The 16,562-nt window shown below is 38.6% G+C and overlaps 1 long non-coding RNA gene across 2 annotated transcripts in view; it reads right to left on the reverse strand.

The window, feature by feature from the left end:
• The window catches only part of LOC147827007 (uncharacterized), a 126,548-nt gene that overhangs the window by 36,458 nt on the left and 73,528 nt on the right, over window positions 1-16,562 (reverse strand). Inside the window, exon 5 of one of the 2 annotated variants that reach the window (XR_015453188.1) lies at window positions 12,685-14,804. The exons of the other annotated variant lie outside the window; for it this stretch is intronic. This is a non-coding gene — a long non-coding RNA (uncharacterized LOC147827007). Of the gene's footprint in view, window positions 1-12,684; window positions 14,805-16,562 lie in introns of those variants that run through there. 2 annotated transcript variants of the gene reach the window in all.

Consider the following 16,562-nt stretch of genomic DNA (forward strand, 5'->3'; position numbering starts at 1 on the left):
ACAAATGAAGTGAAATAAGTTGCATAGTCTAAGTACTGTCCAGCAGAAAAAAATCTAAACAACACTCATTTGAAGAGAAAAATTAGTGGATGAAATCTAAGAAAGAGTAAATCAAAAGGTTTGACATCTCTCTTGCTCTCCCTTACTAGGCCACACGGCCATATTTTATTCTCTCCTGAAACCAGATTTATCTCAATGACAAGTGATTCAAATATTATAAATGTATTTAACCTAAATTCCATATACTAATATAGGCCTACCAGAAAGGAGGAGTCCACTTCATTAATCATATATTACAGATAGGGAAACTTAAAACAAGAGAAGTTGTCCAGGGTCAGTTAGCAAGGACAAAAACTCTACAACCTGCATCATCTATACATCTCACAGGTCCTACTTCAGCCATAGGTGTGGAATACACTGAACCATTTGAGCATCACTGAAATTTCCATGTGAGAGACAAGAATTCAGAGAGGGGTTAAAGTGAGATGCTAAGCAGGAACAGTTAGTTTGATTATTTTTCCAGGGGTTTTTTTCACCAATTTATAGCTATCCTGGGAGAGAGGATGAGAGGAAACAAGCAAAAATCCATCATATATTTGTAGAGACCAGAAATCAAGGCAAGTTCTGTTAGAATTTTATTTCTCAATTTGGTATCGCAGTCTTCACATCATTGATTAAAAGCTTGAACACTGCCAAAAGTTCATAGATTGGGCTATTTTTAAACTGTTTTAAATGTCCAGACTAACTTAGCGAATTGTACCTTAGAAAGTAGAGAACTAATTTTTCAACCACCATAGTCAGCAACACAAGGCTGTCCCATATAACCTCAGGACACGAAGTCTGTTTTGTTCCCTAAGAAGCCACCCAAAAAACATTGGACCTTGTAGAAAGCATTTCACTAAAAATCAAAAATAATTTGCCTGCATTTGAACAAAGCTTTACTTCTTCCTTGCTATAATTACTAATACTTTCTGCACATTCATCTTCTCATACATTATGCAGGGATAACAGTACCATTTACTTCATAGGGTTGCTGTGAGGAGAAAATGAGTCCATATATAACTTCTGGACTAGTGAGTGGCACCTAAGATGTGCTCTTTCTGTATATGTCAATATTGTTTTCTCACATTCACCGAAGTGGTTAAGATATGATTTGATTTGAGCATTAGTACTCACCTACTGCATGACTAGCCTCCATTAAAATGAAGTTAACTCATCTGAAAATGTCACAACACTGTGTCTCCTTCATGGAGTTTGGTGAAAGCTCAAAGAGATGACCTCCACAAAGCATTTTGCTTAGAGCCTGGTATGTGGTAACTGCCTAGTTTTTGTTGAGTTTTCATTTATTCAGTTAATAGTTTTTGAAAGCATTCTGCTGAGGGCATCGTGCAAGATTAGAGGTCTCATTCTTATCACATGTTATGGAGTTAAAATGCATTTATAAGTAAGGTGTGGGAGAAATGCCAGAAGAATGGAGTGGCAGAGAGTGTGGGCAGTGTGACAAGGACTCAGGAAAAGGTTTCAGGGATGGCCTCAGGGCTGGCTGACTTGACAGGACCAGGAAGGACTTTGAGAGATAGAAAACATGTAGTGTAGCCTTGTTTTATAGATGAGAAAATCAAGGCTTAAAGCAAGTCACTGCCTCTGGGCTCTCACTCAGCAGGGACTCAGCCCCCCTTCCAGGCAACCTGGCACGAAGCCTGTGTTCTCCTTCATATGTCACACTGACTCCCTCAGGGTTCTTCCTCACTTTTCCCTCCTGTTGAGTAAGATTTAGAGAATAGATTTTAAAATATGAATTAATTCAGACTAAACTAAAGAAAAGCTACTGGTCCAGTTAACAGTATCCTTCCCATGGCTATAAGCCTCTGGCTGAACTTTTTCCTTTTCCTGAGACATGCGTGCAGTAGAGCCTAGGTAGGCCAACCCTGGGTAGTCCCATGGACCTCTGGGCACAAGAGACCTGCTGCTTTAATCTTGGCCCTGTCTCTTCCTTCCAGATGTTTGTGGATCCTCTCAGGAGGACAGTATAGATGGAAGGCTTCTCCAAGGTCCCAGGCGCACTGACTTAGAGTGACCTTGAGAGATTTATTTCAACTTCTTGAGTTTTTCCTCCATAGTGAAAATAGCTTTACCACATATTCATCACACACTGACCAAGACCCAGGTTTATTAATGTTTATGTATATCTCATGGAGGCACTGAAACCATTAAAGAAAAACAATCTGAAGCTTTCTGATATTGGCTGACACTCATGATACAGCAGGGACCTATTGGTCACTGATGGCAGTGACTATTTTCAGGAACTAGTGCACTATAAACCAAACTAACTGCCCAAGGAAATAGCCTGTCCTCTCCTGTGCCCTTGCAGTCAGATTAATTTATTTCCTATCGATTTCAGTTTGTTTTCAAATAGTTTTCTTCTCGTGGTCTGTTTTACGTTACATGTCATAGAAGACCTTGAATGACACCAGATGTAATTAAATTTGCAAAAAGGAAGATGCATGGAAGTGCTAAATAGATTATTCCAGAACTACGATTTACAAAAACAAAAAAAAATGGAAAACCAGGAGGCAAAAGCAAAAAGAGAAGGATGAGTAGCCTGAATCACTTCCAACACTTCATGGTGTCAGTTGGAACAATTACCGAACACAAGGCACTGTGGCCTATTAGCCACCCTAGAAGGTATATACCATTGCTGCGTTTCACAGTTAAAGAAGCAAAGCCGAGAGTAGTTAAGAAACTTGTCCAAAGTCACAGAGCTACCAATAGAGCTGGCAGTTGAGGACAGTTCTATCTACTCAAATGTTTTTACTGTCCTTTTCCACATACCCTGACCCTACAAGTGGCCCATTGGAGACCTCTCATTGCTCTGAAAAGCAGGCTAAAGAGGACTGATATAAGTAGGTGGGGATTTCCTAGCTATAGGCTGTTATAATATTTACAAGATAAAATGAATCATCAGGACAATCATCAGTTGATAACTCACCTTCTTTCTTTAGGAAAGAATAAATTTATTTCAAGCTCTGTCACTAATAAGGCACAAATTACAGTCCCTTTGATTTTTCTAAGGCTTTTACTATAAAATGGAGCTAAAACTACCTAATTTGGAAGGTTGTTATGAAACTAAGTGATTCAACATGCGTGAATGCATTTAAAACACAATAAATACTTTGAAAAACTAATGCCCTCAACCCCTTCTCTTGCCCCATGAGCTTCCTTTTTATCTCCTGCTCTTTTACTAAATGAGCACACACCCTAGTAGAAGAACCCCGGTCCGATCAAATATGCAACCTTGACATGCTCCATCTTTCTCTTTTGACCTGTACTTTCACATCTGAAAAGAAAGTAAGTATTCTGAATAGAAATCTGCCCACAGGCAATCCATTTCCTTTAAGTTACTCTCTTCTATACAGATTTCACTTGTATGTGGGAGACAAAATTTACCTGATAATATGCTTTGAAAGATGATTTCCTTCAGAAAAAGCTTTTATACCTTTCAAATCACTCATTTTATTAGAATTTAGTTCTGGCTAGTATTTTTGTTCCAAAAGGTCTGGCCATTGTAGTCTGCCCCCCCACAAACACATACTCCCCAAGTATTCTAGAGGAGACTGACAAGGGAACAACCACCTCTAAATGTTAACATTTAAAGCATTATACATTTGACTTGCCTCTCTTGGTAAACATTCATGCAGTTTTAAGAAAAAAAAAAAGTGACTCAACAGTTGTAATCAAATCTTTTGAATTACTGTATCTGAGGAAACAAAATCCACTTTCTAATTTGTATGGAACTGTGATTTACATTATTTTTCTTTTATCTTTTTAGATTACTTTGAAATTTCCAAGCCCTGACCCTTCTCACTCTAATGCACATCCTCCTGCCCTTCTAAGCAAGTACAAGTACACCACTTAGGTTGGAAGACAATGCTACTTTCTGGAAGGCAGATGCCAAACATTCATTTTGGTTCTTGACTCAGAATCTTACAGATAATGGATGCTCAATAAGTATTTAAAATTAATTGAACCTTGGCTTATTCACTTCTTCAATATCAAATAGCGCCTAACATATTATGAGTATCTAGGACAGACTTTATATATAGTTTTATTGAGTTGGTAGATTAACTAATTTCAAGTAAAGACAGCACAGGAGAACACATTGTACTGTGAAATATTTCCTGATTATTCAGTAAGTGAGAATTAAATTGAATATTCTATATGAAAATTACTTGATGGGCTATATAAAGCAGTTTGGGGTCCTACTTCACCACTTACAAAATGGCTAATTGATGTTAATTCTTCTAGCAGAGAGAAGGAAGGATTCACTTAAAGTGGGAAAGTATCATTTTCCTTCCTTTGATAACAGAAGTGTTCGTTATACAGTAAGTTCCTCCAAGTTGTAAAAGCCTCTAAATTTATGAATATTGTACCAAATCAAACCAAGCAATATAGGACTTCTTCAGCATTGTAGAAAATACCCCAGAATTAAAATGGAAAAAACTATATTTAGATCAGTGATTTCCAAACAAGGGCAATCTTTCCCCCAAAGGTCATATGGCAATATCTACAGATTTCTGTATGGTTACAATTTAGGGGAGGGCAGTTTAACTGGCATTTGATGGATTGAGGTCAGGGATACTGCTAAGAACCCTGCATTATACAGGAACAATTAACTGTAAAAAGTCATTTTCTAGTGGGCATGATGTTACATGACTGTAATCCCAACACTCCGGAGGCTGAGGCAGGAGGATCGCCATGGGTTCAAGACCAGCCTGAACCACATAGTGAGACCCTGTCTCAAAAAACAAAACAAAACAAAAGAACCACTCACTTTCTAACCTAAAATATCAGTAGTGCTGGAGTTGAGATATATTTACATCAAGCTCTCTCACTCACTGCTTATATGATGTTGAGAAAGTGACCTTCTTGGTTTTGTTTTATTTCAGAGGAGGGTTGTTTTTTGGGATAAGCTTCACTATATTTCCAAGGCAAGCTATAGCCTTTCTTAATTGTGATGTGGGGCATGGGATCCCTTCCTTAGCCACCTTCTAGAGGTTTTAAAGACTCAGTATGATGCAAAGAAGAAGTGTTTAGTAGACTGTTAGTATCTATATATATTAATAGTATTAAAATACATTTAGGAAAAGAGAAAACTCGAGTTGCAGAGTCATAGGTAACGTCAGTTGTCCAGGGTACTTTAGAATGAGCAGCCCCCAAGCCCAAGCCAAGGATGTGGCTGAAAACACAACCCTCTATCTAGCTAGTACCCCCCAAAAAGGCCAGAAAGATTCTTGTTCCACCTCAGAGCATGTTTTAACCCACTGAAGACCATTCTAGAACAAATTCAGTCTCTAGGAAGCATCAAGGTGATACCTAGGATAGCCACTAGGGAGCGCTGTATGGTCCTCTTCTGCTAACCTCCAGAAGGCAGGGCTAAACCTGCAACATGGGGAGACTTCCATCTAGAGTCAACAGGCAAAGTCACCTCTCCTCCGGTTCCAGTGATAATTCTTTAAATATAGGAATATTACTTATAGAATGAACATAACTGCAAAACATGGTACCAAAACATTTGGCCATAAACTCTGTCATAGGAATGCCTAGATCTCTGGCCCTAGTGACAAGTTCAGGCCCAGCCCAAACTTACAGAAATGGGAGGCAAAGCATTTCAGAAAACCAGTTAGTGGAGAGGAGAGGAGAGACCTGGAGGGCAAGAATTGCTAGCACCGATCACCCCGCTGCAGACAGGCAGGTCTGCCCATGCCCTACCGAGGTCCTGAGTCGAGTCTCAGAGAACACGCCGAATCAGCCTGCTGCACACAGGAAGGTCTGTGCACGCCCTACCGAGGTCCTGAGTCGCGCAGAAGACACCGAATCACCCCGCTGCAGACAGGCAGCCACCTGGTTCCACACTACAAAGACACAGAGGACACCAGACCACCAGACCAAGGTACTGAGTCCCGCTGTTCCCGGCCCAGAGGTAGGGGCTTCTGAGCCATCGTCCCAATGCCCCTGGTCCAGAGGAAGGGGCTTCCTGGTCACCATCCCTCCTGCTGCTCCCAGCCCAGAGGAAAGGGCTTTTGGGCCACCCTCTGTCCCACTGATCCTGGCCCAGAAGAAGGGGTTTTCAGGCCACCATCCCTCCCGCTGCTCCCAGCCCACAGAAAAGGGCTTTTGGGGCACCATCCCTCCCACTGCTCCCAGCCCCTGGCCCACCTCACCCAGCTCAGAGGAGGTAATCCGTGCAGGCGCTAACAGCCCCCTGCCCCAGTCGAAATGAGAAAACACATAAATAAGTCTCAAAACCAGACTTGCAGATCACCTACAGCAACCCCAAAGGGAAATGAGATGGAACACTCTGATACTCAACCACCTGGACCCACTCAACTGGCAACAAAAGGGGATCTGGAAAAAATGAAATCAGAAATAATTTCTCAGATAACAGGAGAAATTATGCCCCTACTGAAAGACATGATTAATAAATCTAGAGAGGAGCTCAGGAACATGATGGAATCCCAACATAAGAAACAAATGGAATCCATAAAACAGATGCAAATAGATTTCCAGGACATGAAAAACTCCATTGAAAGTCTACACAGCAGAATGAGCCAATGTGAGGACAGAATTTCTGATATAGAAGATAAGATTGCAATTAGTGACCAGGAAAAGAAAAATTGCTTCAAAATTATAAGGGAACATGAGAAATCAATCCAGCAGCTGCTACATGCTGCAAAGAAGAATAATGTAAAACTGATTGGGCTCAATGAAGAAACAGGAGAGAGTGGAGATGACATAAAAAATCTCTTCACAGAAATAATGGCAGAAAACTTCCCAAGCATGGGAAAAGAGCTTGACATACAGATAAGTGAGGCATATAGGACTCCAAATAGCCTTGATCAAAAAAAAATCTACACATAGGCATATAATTGTTAAGATTCCAGAAACTCAACAGAAGAACAAAGTTCTCCAAGCAGTTAGAGAAAAGAAACAAATCACATACAAAGGAAAGCCCATCAGAATCACAGCAGGCTTCTCAACACAAACCATCAAGGCAAGAAGAGCTTGGAGTGACATATTCCAAGCCCTAAAAGAAAACAGCCTCCAACCCAGACTGATGTACCTGCAAAACTATCTTTCAAAATGGATGGAGAAATAAGATACTTTCATGACAAAGAGCACCTTAGGAACTTCGTGAATACCAAACCAGCACTACAAAGAATTTTACACAGTGTCCTAGGAAGAGACATTGAGGATCACAACACCAGGAAGCAAAGCAGAATCAACCCACCTGGCATGACAAGAAGTTAAATGTAAAGGGGGAGAACACAACAAAAAGAAAAACTCATGCCAATGATAAGTCAATACGTTTCAGCTATAACCATCAATGTTAATGGTCTCAATTCACCAATCAAAAGAAATAGACTAGCAGAATGGGTCAAGAAGCAAAATCCAACAATACACTGCATACAAGAAACACACTTAATTCAAAAGGAAACTCACAGACTGAAAGTTAAAGGGTGGAAAACAATACTCCATGTGGAAGGAACCCGAAAAAAAGCAGGCATAGCTATCCTCTTTGCAGATCAAGTAGATTTCAAACCAACACTGATTAAGAGAGATGAAGAAGGACACTACATCCTTGTAAAGGGAAGAATCCAAGAGGAAGAGATGACAATCATAAATATCTATGCACCAAACACTAGTGCACCCAACTATATAAAACAAATACTAACAGACATGAAAAGTCATATATGCACTAATACAATTGTAGTGGGGGACCTCAACACCCCACTGTCACAAATAGATAGATCAACTAGACAAAAAATAAGTAATGAAATACTAGAACTCAATCGAACTCTTGAACAAATGAACTTAACAGATGTTTACAGAGCCTTCCACCCCACAAAATCAGAATACACATTCTTCTCAGCTGCACATGGGTCATTCTCCAAAATAGACCACATACTCATACATAGAATATGTTTAAGTAAGTGCAAAGGAATTGAAGTTATCCCCTGTATATTATCAGACCATAGTGTGATGAAATTGGAGATCCATAGCAAAAGAAACTCAAAAAATTTCATAAACACATGGAAACTGAACAACACACTTCTGAATAACCAGTAGGTCACAGAGGAAATTAAAGAAGAAATCAGACAGTTCCCTCAATTAAATGACAATGACGATACAACATATCAGAATCTATGGGACACAATAAAAGCTGTCTTACGAGGGAAATACATAGCAGTGAATACCCATATTAGGAAAAAAAATGAGCCCAATTAAACAACCTGATTCTGAAACTCAAGCTTCTACACAAAGAAGAGCAGGACAACCCCAAAGCTCATACAAGGGAGGAAATTATAAAGATCAGAGCAGAAATAAATGCAATGGAGACTAAGAGAACAATACAAAAAATCAATGAAGCCAAGAGTTGGTTCTTCCAAAGAATCAACAAAATTGACAAACCCTTAGCCAACCTTGTCAGAAAAAGGAAAGAAAAGGCCCAAATCCATGCAATTAGGAATGAAAAGGCTGAAATTACAACAGACCCAGCAGAAATCCAGAGGATCATCAATACCTACTTCCAGAACCTATACGCCAATAAGATGGACAACACAGAACAAATGGACAGATTCCTAGATACATATGAATTACCAAAGTTGAACGAAGAAGACCTAAAAATTCTGAACAACCCAATATCAACCAATGAAATTGAAAATGTAATTAAAAACTTATCAACTAAGAAAAGCCAGGGTCCTGATGGCTTCACTGCTGAATTCTACAGACATTTAGAGAGGAACTGCTGCCACTACTGTTTAAACTCTTCGGTGAAATTGAAAGGGAAGCAATACTCCCAAATTCAATCCTGGAAGCAAGCATCACCTTGATCCCCAAAGCAGAGAAAGACCCAACCAAAAGGGAGAACCATATGCCAATCTCACTAATGAACATAGATGCAAAAATCCTTAATAAGATACTGACAAACAGAATGCAGAAGATCACCAAGAGGATCATACACCCTGATCAAGTGGGATTCATCCCAGGGATGCAGGGATGGTTCAACATATGCAAATCAATCAAGGTAATACACTATATCAATAGAGCCAAGGACAAAAACCATACGATTATCTCCATAGATGCAGAAAAAGCATTTGACAAAATCCAACATGCATTTATGATAAAAACCCTACAAAAAATTGGAATAGATGGTCTCTACCTCAAACTGATAGAAGCCATCTATGAAAAACCAACAGCCAATATCATACTAAATGGTCAAAAACTGAAATCCTTCACACTAAAATCAGGAACAAGACAAGGATGTCCACTATCACCACTCTTGTTCAATATAGTTCTGGAAACATTAGCCACAGCAATTAGACAAGAGAAAGAAATAAAAGGACTAAGGATAGGTAATGAAGAAGTCAAATTGTCATTATTTTCAGATGACATGATATTCTATATAGAAGACCCCAAGAACTCCACCAAAAGTCTTCTAGACTTAATAATCAAATTCAGTCAAGTAGCTGGTTACAAGTTCAATACACAAAAATCAACAGGTTTCCTCTACACGAATGACAGACTCACTGAGAGAGAAATAGGGCAAATAATTCCTTTCACAATAGCATCCAAAAAACTGAAATACTGAGGAATCATCCTAATGAAAAAAATCAAAGACCTCTTCTCTGAAAACTATGACACTCTGAAAAGAGAGATTGAAGATGATATCAGAAAATGGACAGACATCCCCTGCTCCTGGGTAGGAAGGATTAATATAGTGAAAATGGCCATACTTCCAAAACTGCTATATAGATTTAATGCAATTCCAATTGAGATCCCAGCAGCATACTTCATAGACCTCGAGAAAACAATCCAAAAATTCATTTGGAGCAAGAAGAGACCCAGAATAGCAAAAGCAATTCTAGGTAACAGACACATGGCAGGGGGTATCACAATCCCCAACCAGCAACTATATTACAAAGGTACTGTGATAAAAACAGCATGGTACTGGCAAAGAAACAGACTTGAGGACCAGTGGAACAGATTAGAAGATGCAGAAACAACACCAGACACACTCAGCTATCTCATCTTCAACAAAGGAGCCAAACACCCTCACTGGATGAAAGATAGCCTCTTTAATAAATGGTGCTGGAAAAATTGGGCTTCAACTTGTGAAAGATTAAAACTAGACCTGTATCTCTCACCATGCACTAAACTAAAATCAAAATGGATTAAAGATCTAAATATTAAAATAGAAACTCTGAACCAGTTGGAACAGAGCTTAGGTAGAACCCTTGAAGACATCGGTGTAGGAAAAGATTTTATGAACAAAACCTCAGTTGCCCGTGAACTAGCACAAACAATCAACAAATGGGATCTCTTCTTATTAAAAAGCTTCTGAACAGCAAGAGAAACCACCAGCAGTGTGAAGAGACAATCCACAATGTGGGAAAAAATCTTCACCTGCTCTTCCTCAGACAAAGGTCTACTATCTCGAATCTATAAAGAACTTAAAAAGATCAGACCTCCCAAATTTAAAGACCCAATCCAAAAATGGGCATCTGAAATGAACAGACATTTCTCAGACAAAGAAGTAGAAATAGCAAATAAATACATGAAAAAATGTTCAACATCACTGGTCATTCGAGAGATGCAAATGAAAACAACACTGAGATTCCACTTTACTCCAGAAAGAATGGCTGCTATCATGAAATCAACCAATAACAAATGCTGGCGGGGCTGTGGGGAAAGAGGAACCCTGCTCCACTGCTGGTGGGAGTGTAGACTGGTGCAAGCACTGTGGCAATCAGTATGGAGATACCTCAAAGAACTAGGACTGGAAATCCCATTTGACCCCTCTATTCCACTGCTGGGGATCTTCCCCAAAGAATTAAAAGAATCATACCACAGTGATATATGTGCACCCATGTTCATAGCAGCGCAGTTTGTAATAGCTAAAACTTGGAAACAGCCCAAATGCCCATCAACTGGAGACTGGATAAAGAAAATGTGGTTTTTTAAATAAAATGGAGTACTACTCAGCCATAAAAAATGAGAAATTAGAGACATTTATAACTAAGTGGATGTACATTGAGGCAATACTCTTAAGTGAAATAAATAGGGCACAGATGTGTAAATACCGAATAGTTTCTCTGGTGTGAGAAACTGAAAGTGTAAATAAGGACTAAATGTATAATAGGTCATGTGAAATAGGAAGAAAAGGGGCAAAGGGGAAGGAAGTGGGAGGGCTAGGGGAAAGGATAGAAGGGAATGGAATTAATATGAGAAAATGGAAAAATAGGAACAAAATCTTTGTAAATAGGGAGGAATGGAGGGGTTGAAGGGAGGGCTGGGCAAGGGTGAAAAACAAGAACCAAGAGAGATTATGTAAAGATGCAAATTTCCAATGATGAATGTCATTATATTGTATACCTAAAATGTACCAATTACTAGAATGAATAATCGATAATGTAAAATAGGAATAAAAGGTCCAAAGGGGTAGGGGTAGTGGGAGGCACAGGGGAAAGGAAAGAAGGGAAAGGAAAAAATGATTAGAAATGGAAAAAATGGAAATAAAGTCTTTGTAAATAGGGAAGGGTGGAGGACGTGAAGGAAGGGCTAGGAATGGGGAAAAAATAAGAACCAAGATGCATTATGCAAAGGTACAATTCCCAATGAGAAATGTAATTGTGTTGTATACCTACAATGTACCAATAAAAGAATTTAACACATAAAAATAAGAAATTAGAGACATTTATAGTTACGTGGATGCACATTGAGGCGATACTCTTAAGTGAAATAAATAGGACACACGTGTGTAAATACCGAATAGTTTCTCTGGTGTGAGAAACTGAAAGTGTAAATAAGGACTAAATGTATAATAGGTAATGTGAAATAGGAAGAAAAGGGGCAAAGGGGAAGGAAATGGGAGGGCTAGGGGAAAGGATAGAAGGAAATGGGATTAATATGAGAAAGTGGAAAAATAGGAACAAAATCTTTGTAAATAGGGAGGAATGGAGGGGTTGAAGGGAGGGCTGGGCAAGGGTGAAAAACAAGAACCAAGAGAGATTATGTAAAGGTGCAAATTTCCAGTGATGAATGTCATTATATTGTATACCTAAAATGTACCAATGATTAGAATGAATAATCGGTAATGTAAAACAGGAAGAAAAGGTCCAAATGGGTAGGGGTAGTGGGAGGGGCAGGGGAAAGGAAAGAAGGGAAAGGAAAAATGATGAGAAATGGCAAAAATGGAAATAAAGTCTTTGTAAATAGGGAAGGGTGGAGGACGTGAAGGGAGGGCTAGGAATGGGGAAAAAATAAGAACCAAGATGCATTATGTAAAGGTACAATTCCCAATGAGAAATGTAATTGTGTTGTATACCTACAATGTACCAATAAAAGAATTTAATACAAAAAAAAAAAAGAAAAGCAGTTAGCATTAGCGCAGAGAAGGCAAGTGTTTTTCATCTGAAGAAGACTGTACTACAAAGCAGCACCCCCCAGACATTTCTTTATTTCCTTATTATGCAGTTCTCAGAGAAGAGGAACTCATTTTCTAGAAGTGTCTCACGAATCATAAACTCACTGGATGGGGCCAGGGGACACATGAAAGTCCAAATATGTTGTTATTTCCCAGGGCCCCATAAACTGACGTAAACTTCTAAGATTTTTTTTTTTTTTGAGATTTGGCCTTAGTATTAGTTTATTGTCAACTTGCATCAAAAATTTTCTACAATTTAATAATATGCAGAGTAAATCACCCCAGTTAGACCTATAAAACAGATGTTAGATATAAATGGGAATTAAAAAGATATATGTGGAGTCGGATTTTAAAAGAATTTAACATGGAAATGAACAAGGCAAGAAATCACAGATGTGTTGCTTTAAGTAAGTCATCTCCAGCAGGAAATCCAGAGTTGAGGCAAGTTTTCTTAATACATTTGGCCATGAGTTTTAAAGTCTGAGGATGACATTATTTTCCAAATCACAAGAAACTAAGAAATGTTAGTGATGTTACTTCGGGCCTTAGTTTTCTTTTTTTCTTTTGGAAACTTCACTTTCAAAGATTTGAGAATTTTAAAATGTTGATTTTTTTTTCCTACATTCTGTGCCTAAAAAACACACTAAATCTCAATTTCAGTGAAATATCCTCATATTTCTTTCTCCTTAGATAATCCCTGGATTGGGAGCTGTAACAAAAGGTCAACTATCAACAGATTCTTCTCATCCGAGCACAAAGCAATATGTTGAGGGCTCTCAAAAACACCAGATTCCATGTGGCTCCTGCCCTCATATTATTTTTAATTGGAACATTCAAAATTTTTTAACTTTACTGGGGAATATGATACAAAAATAAAATGTGATAATTCAAGAGATTAAAGAAGGTTCAATACACAATCATAAGGGATTTTTAAACAAACAACAACAATGCTGGAAGAGAGACTGAATAAAAAAGACTTGGGAAGGCGTCCAAGAGCGAGAACAGGTCAGGTTTTCAAAGATGAGTAGGACTGTGCCAGGCAGAGTAAAAGGGGAAGGTATGCCACTGCGCAGTCCAAAATGCAAAGGTGAGAAAATCCAGGGCAGGGGTTGAACAATTGGACTGGACCACAGGATAAAGGGGAGCCCCTGGAGAGAAGATTGAAAGCATAGTGTATCGTGAATGACCTCACAGGTAAATATAAACTTGAACTTTCCTGTGCTAAAAGAAGGGGAAGGAGAAAGGAGAGGAAACCCCTCCTTGATTCCCTAATCCTCACACAATCAAAATAATATTTTAACAAGATTAACTTAACCATAAAACACATAGTTTATCAGATAAAGGAAAGTCAAGTGTTAGATGGGTCAAGGCCAAAGACTAGAAGAACTGCCGGTCACCTTCAATGTTCAATTTCTTACTTGTCCAAAGTTATGATTCGATAGGAATGATATATTAATTTGATGTGTCTATTAAAACATAATTCATATTAAAATATGATTCATAAACCTGATGTTTTCTGCATGCCTATCAATATTGTTACAAATACATTCTTCTTTGGGGAATTCTACGTCTCCTGAGTTAAAATGTTACTCATTGATAACCAAAGGTAATAGAATATTACAATTGATAAGATTATGTAATCTTACTGTGGCTAAATCAGGGGAATATTTTCTAAATTATAGAACTTGATAATTTTACCAAGACCTATACATGGAGAACACTGTGCTAAGTTCTAGGGACCATATTTTAGGACATTGGTTGATATACCAGTGTGGAGGATGTGAGAATTTCTCAGGCCCTCGGACGGCTTTGGGAAGACAGATTGTCCTGATGTCTGTGGAAGGCCCAGAGAGAGAAGTTAAAGGTAACTTCAGAAGGCTGTTTGTTGTTCCCACAGTGTTTGTTCTGCTACAGTCCCTTGAGACTCTCAAACATTTGCTTGGCATAAGAGTAGATAAGAGTAGCTAATTCTTTAGAAGCTTTAAGTAACCCAGATGATTTAGATAAGACGCACTAAGATTAAAGGAGCACAGATGTTTCTTTAGATGTTTTAGGTACTCACAGATATAACTGGTGGTTAGTTGACCAGCATTGTAAACTGTTAATGATTGATGTATCCAGCTGAAAAATGTATAAAAAAAGAATAATAACAATAAATCTGGCCTTAACTCCTCATGGAGCTGTGGTCCCCCATGCTCCTCATTTTATAAGTTTTGTCGGATACTGTCTTCAGGTTCCAGTCTTCCATCGAGAAGACCCCAACATACCAGAATTATCCAGAATTGGAGATCCAGATTGACAAAGAATCTGAACATGAATTCTATCAAAGAAAAAGAAAAAATCTATTATTTCTTATCAATCTGATTGTCCTAATTTTGGCTACTAAATATTTCTTATATTTATAAGCATCTATATTATATACTAGTCATGGTAACTTCTTCCAAAAGTTGAAGTCATAAGCAGTAGGTAGAAATACAGGAAAATAATCCCAGGGTTAACTATAAGAAAGTTTAGACAACTAAAAATAACCACTTTAAAATGGAGTAGATATTCTCAGGATGCAAATAGTGAGATATCCATGACTGGAAGTGTTTAATCAGAAACCAAGTAGCTATCTGTCAAGGAGGCTATGAGACTGATTCTTAAATTGGGCAGAAAGCCTAAGAGTTTACACAACTCCATACATAGAGTCACATCCTAGGATTCTGTGCTCTCCTGTGAACTATCTGTTTACAAAGAACTAAAAACTACACAAACCTGTCAAAAAAAAAAAAAAGGAGAGCTTTTCTGAAAAGACCTAGCCATTGATGATTCATAGAACCTAAGGGAAAACAAATGCTTGGTCTCTAGGAAGGAAGAAACAGGAATAGGAAGTGACAAGGAACCGAAACTCCATCTTTCAGTACCTCAAACTCCCTATCATTTGATTTCTGTCTCTGTCTTGTAGCCTGTTAGCTCTACTTTTTGTATGTCTATTGCTTTTTTATGATTCTATCTACAATCCCATTATGGAGTCTCAACTCACCACTTTACAGGTGTAGAGCCTGCAGCTAGCTAATCAAGCCTTCTATGTCTGAGAGCTCATTTAGAATGACACATTTCTCTCTAGTAAAATCAAAGATTAGGGATGCTCTTTGCAGAGAGGAAGGTGTTAAAGTATCTAAGAACATACTTTGGATACAAATAGAAATTTATTGATAATCTTAAAACATTAACTAAAAATAATCAAGATGCCTGTTTGCCTAATATGAAACATCCACTCAAAATGTCAGAGGGTTACAAGTCATTAGGTTGGCTCTCAGAGGGCAATATTGAATATGGATTAAGCACAAGCCCTCTATACTTACAGTTCAGATTTGTGTTTTACCAGATGCTCAGAGATAAGACTCAGACTATGGGGTGCCAGCAGCAAGACCAGGTTTGAAGAGGAACAGTTAGGAAAAGATCATCAACTATCTAATTATCTGAGAATCTGGCTTATTTAAAACTCTTCTTTCCAGTGAAAAAAACATACTCCATAACAACTGCAAAGTTCAGAGTACTGGTTTCAGATACAGCTTTGAACAGGGTTCAAATAATATGATCAGGACTCAATTTATCTCTTTCCATCTCTGTGCTCTGCCTTTTTCTGCACCGATCCTATCTCTAAGGTTTCACCGGAAGACTGCAAGGGGCTCCAGCATTTCTAGCTCACATCCTTACAATTTCAAGTCTAGCAGAAAAGAGTAGGTTTGACTTGATGGTACAATTGAGTCTCTTAGCTCTGGTTGACCTAATCTGAGTCATATTTTCATCTCTCATCCAAGAACTCTGATTAGGAAAAAGGGAGGTTTTAATTGGCCTATGCCTAGGCTTCATGCTCCATCCCTAAAGTCAGGCATGATGCCAACTTCCCTTGAAACACAGAGTTGGGGGGAAAGATGGAGGCCTCCTCCAGTGGACCATCACAGTATAGTTGTCATCAGAAGAGAAAGTAAGGGCTCAAGGCAAGAACAACTAATGTATACTCTATTTTCCACCTAAGCTTAAGTGTGACTTCCATCCTAGTTGGCCTAGGTAAAGTTTTGATTCTGGATCT

The sequence above is a fragment of the Heterocephalus glaber genome, unplaced genomic scaffold, assembly GCF_053883595.1.
Source record: "Heterocephalus glaber isolate CG9 unplaced genomic scaffold, H.glaber_assembly_v1.0 deba00001457, whole genome shotgun sequence".
NCBI classification, from domain to species: Eukaryota; Metazoa; Chordata; class Mammalia; order Rodentia; family Bathyergidae; genus Heterocephalus; species Heterocephalus glaber.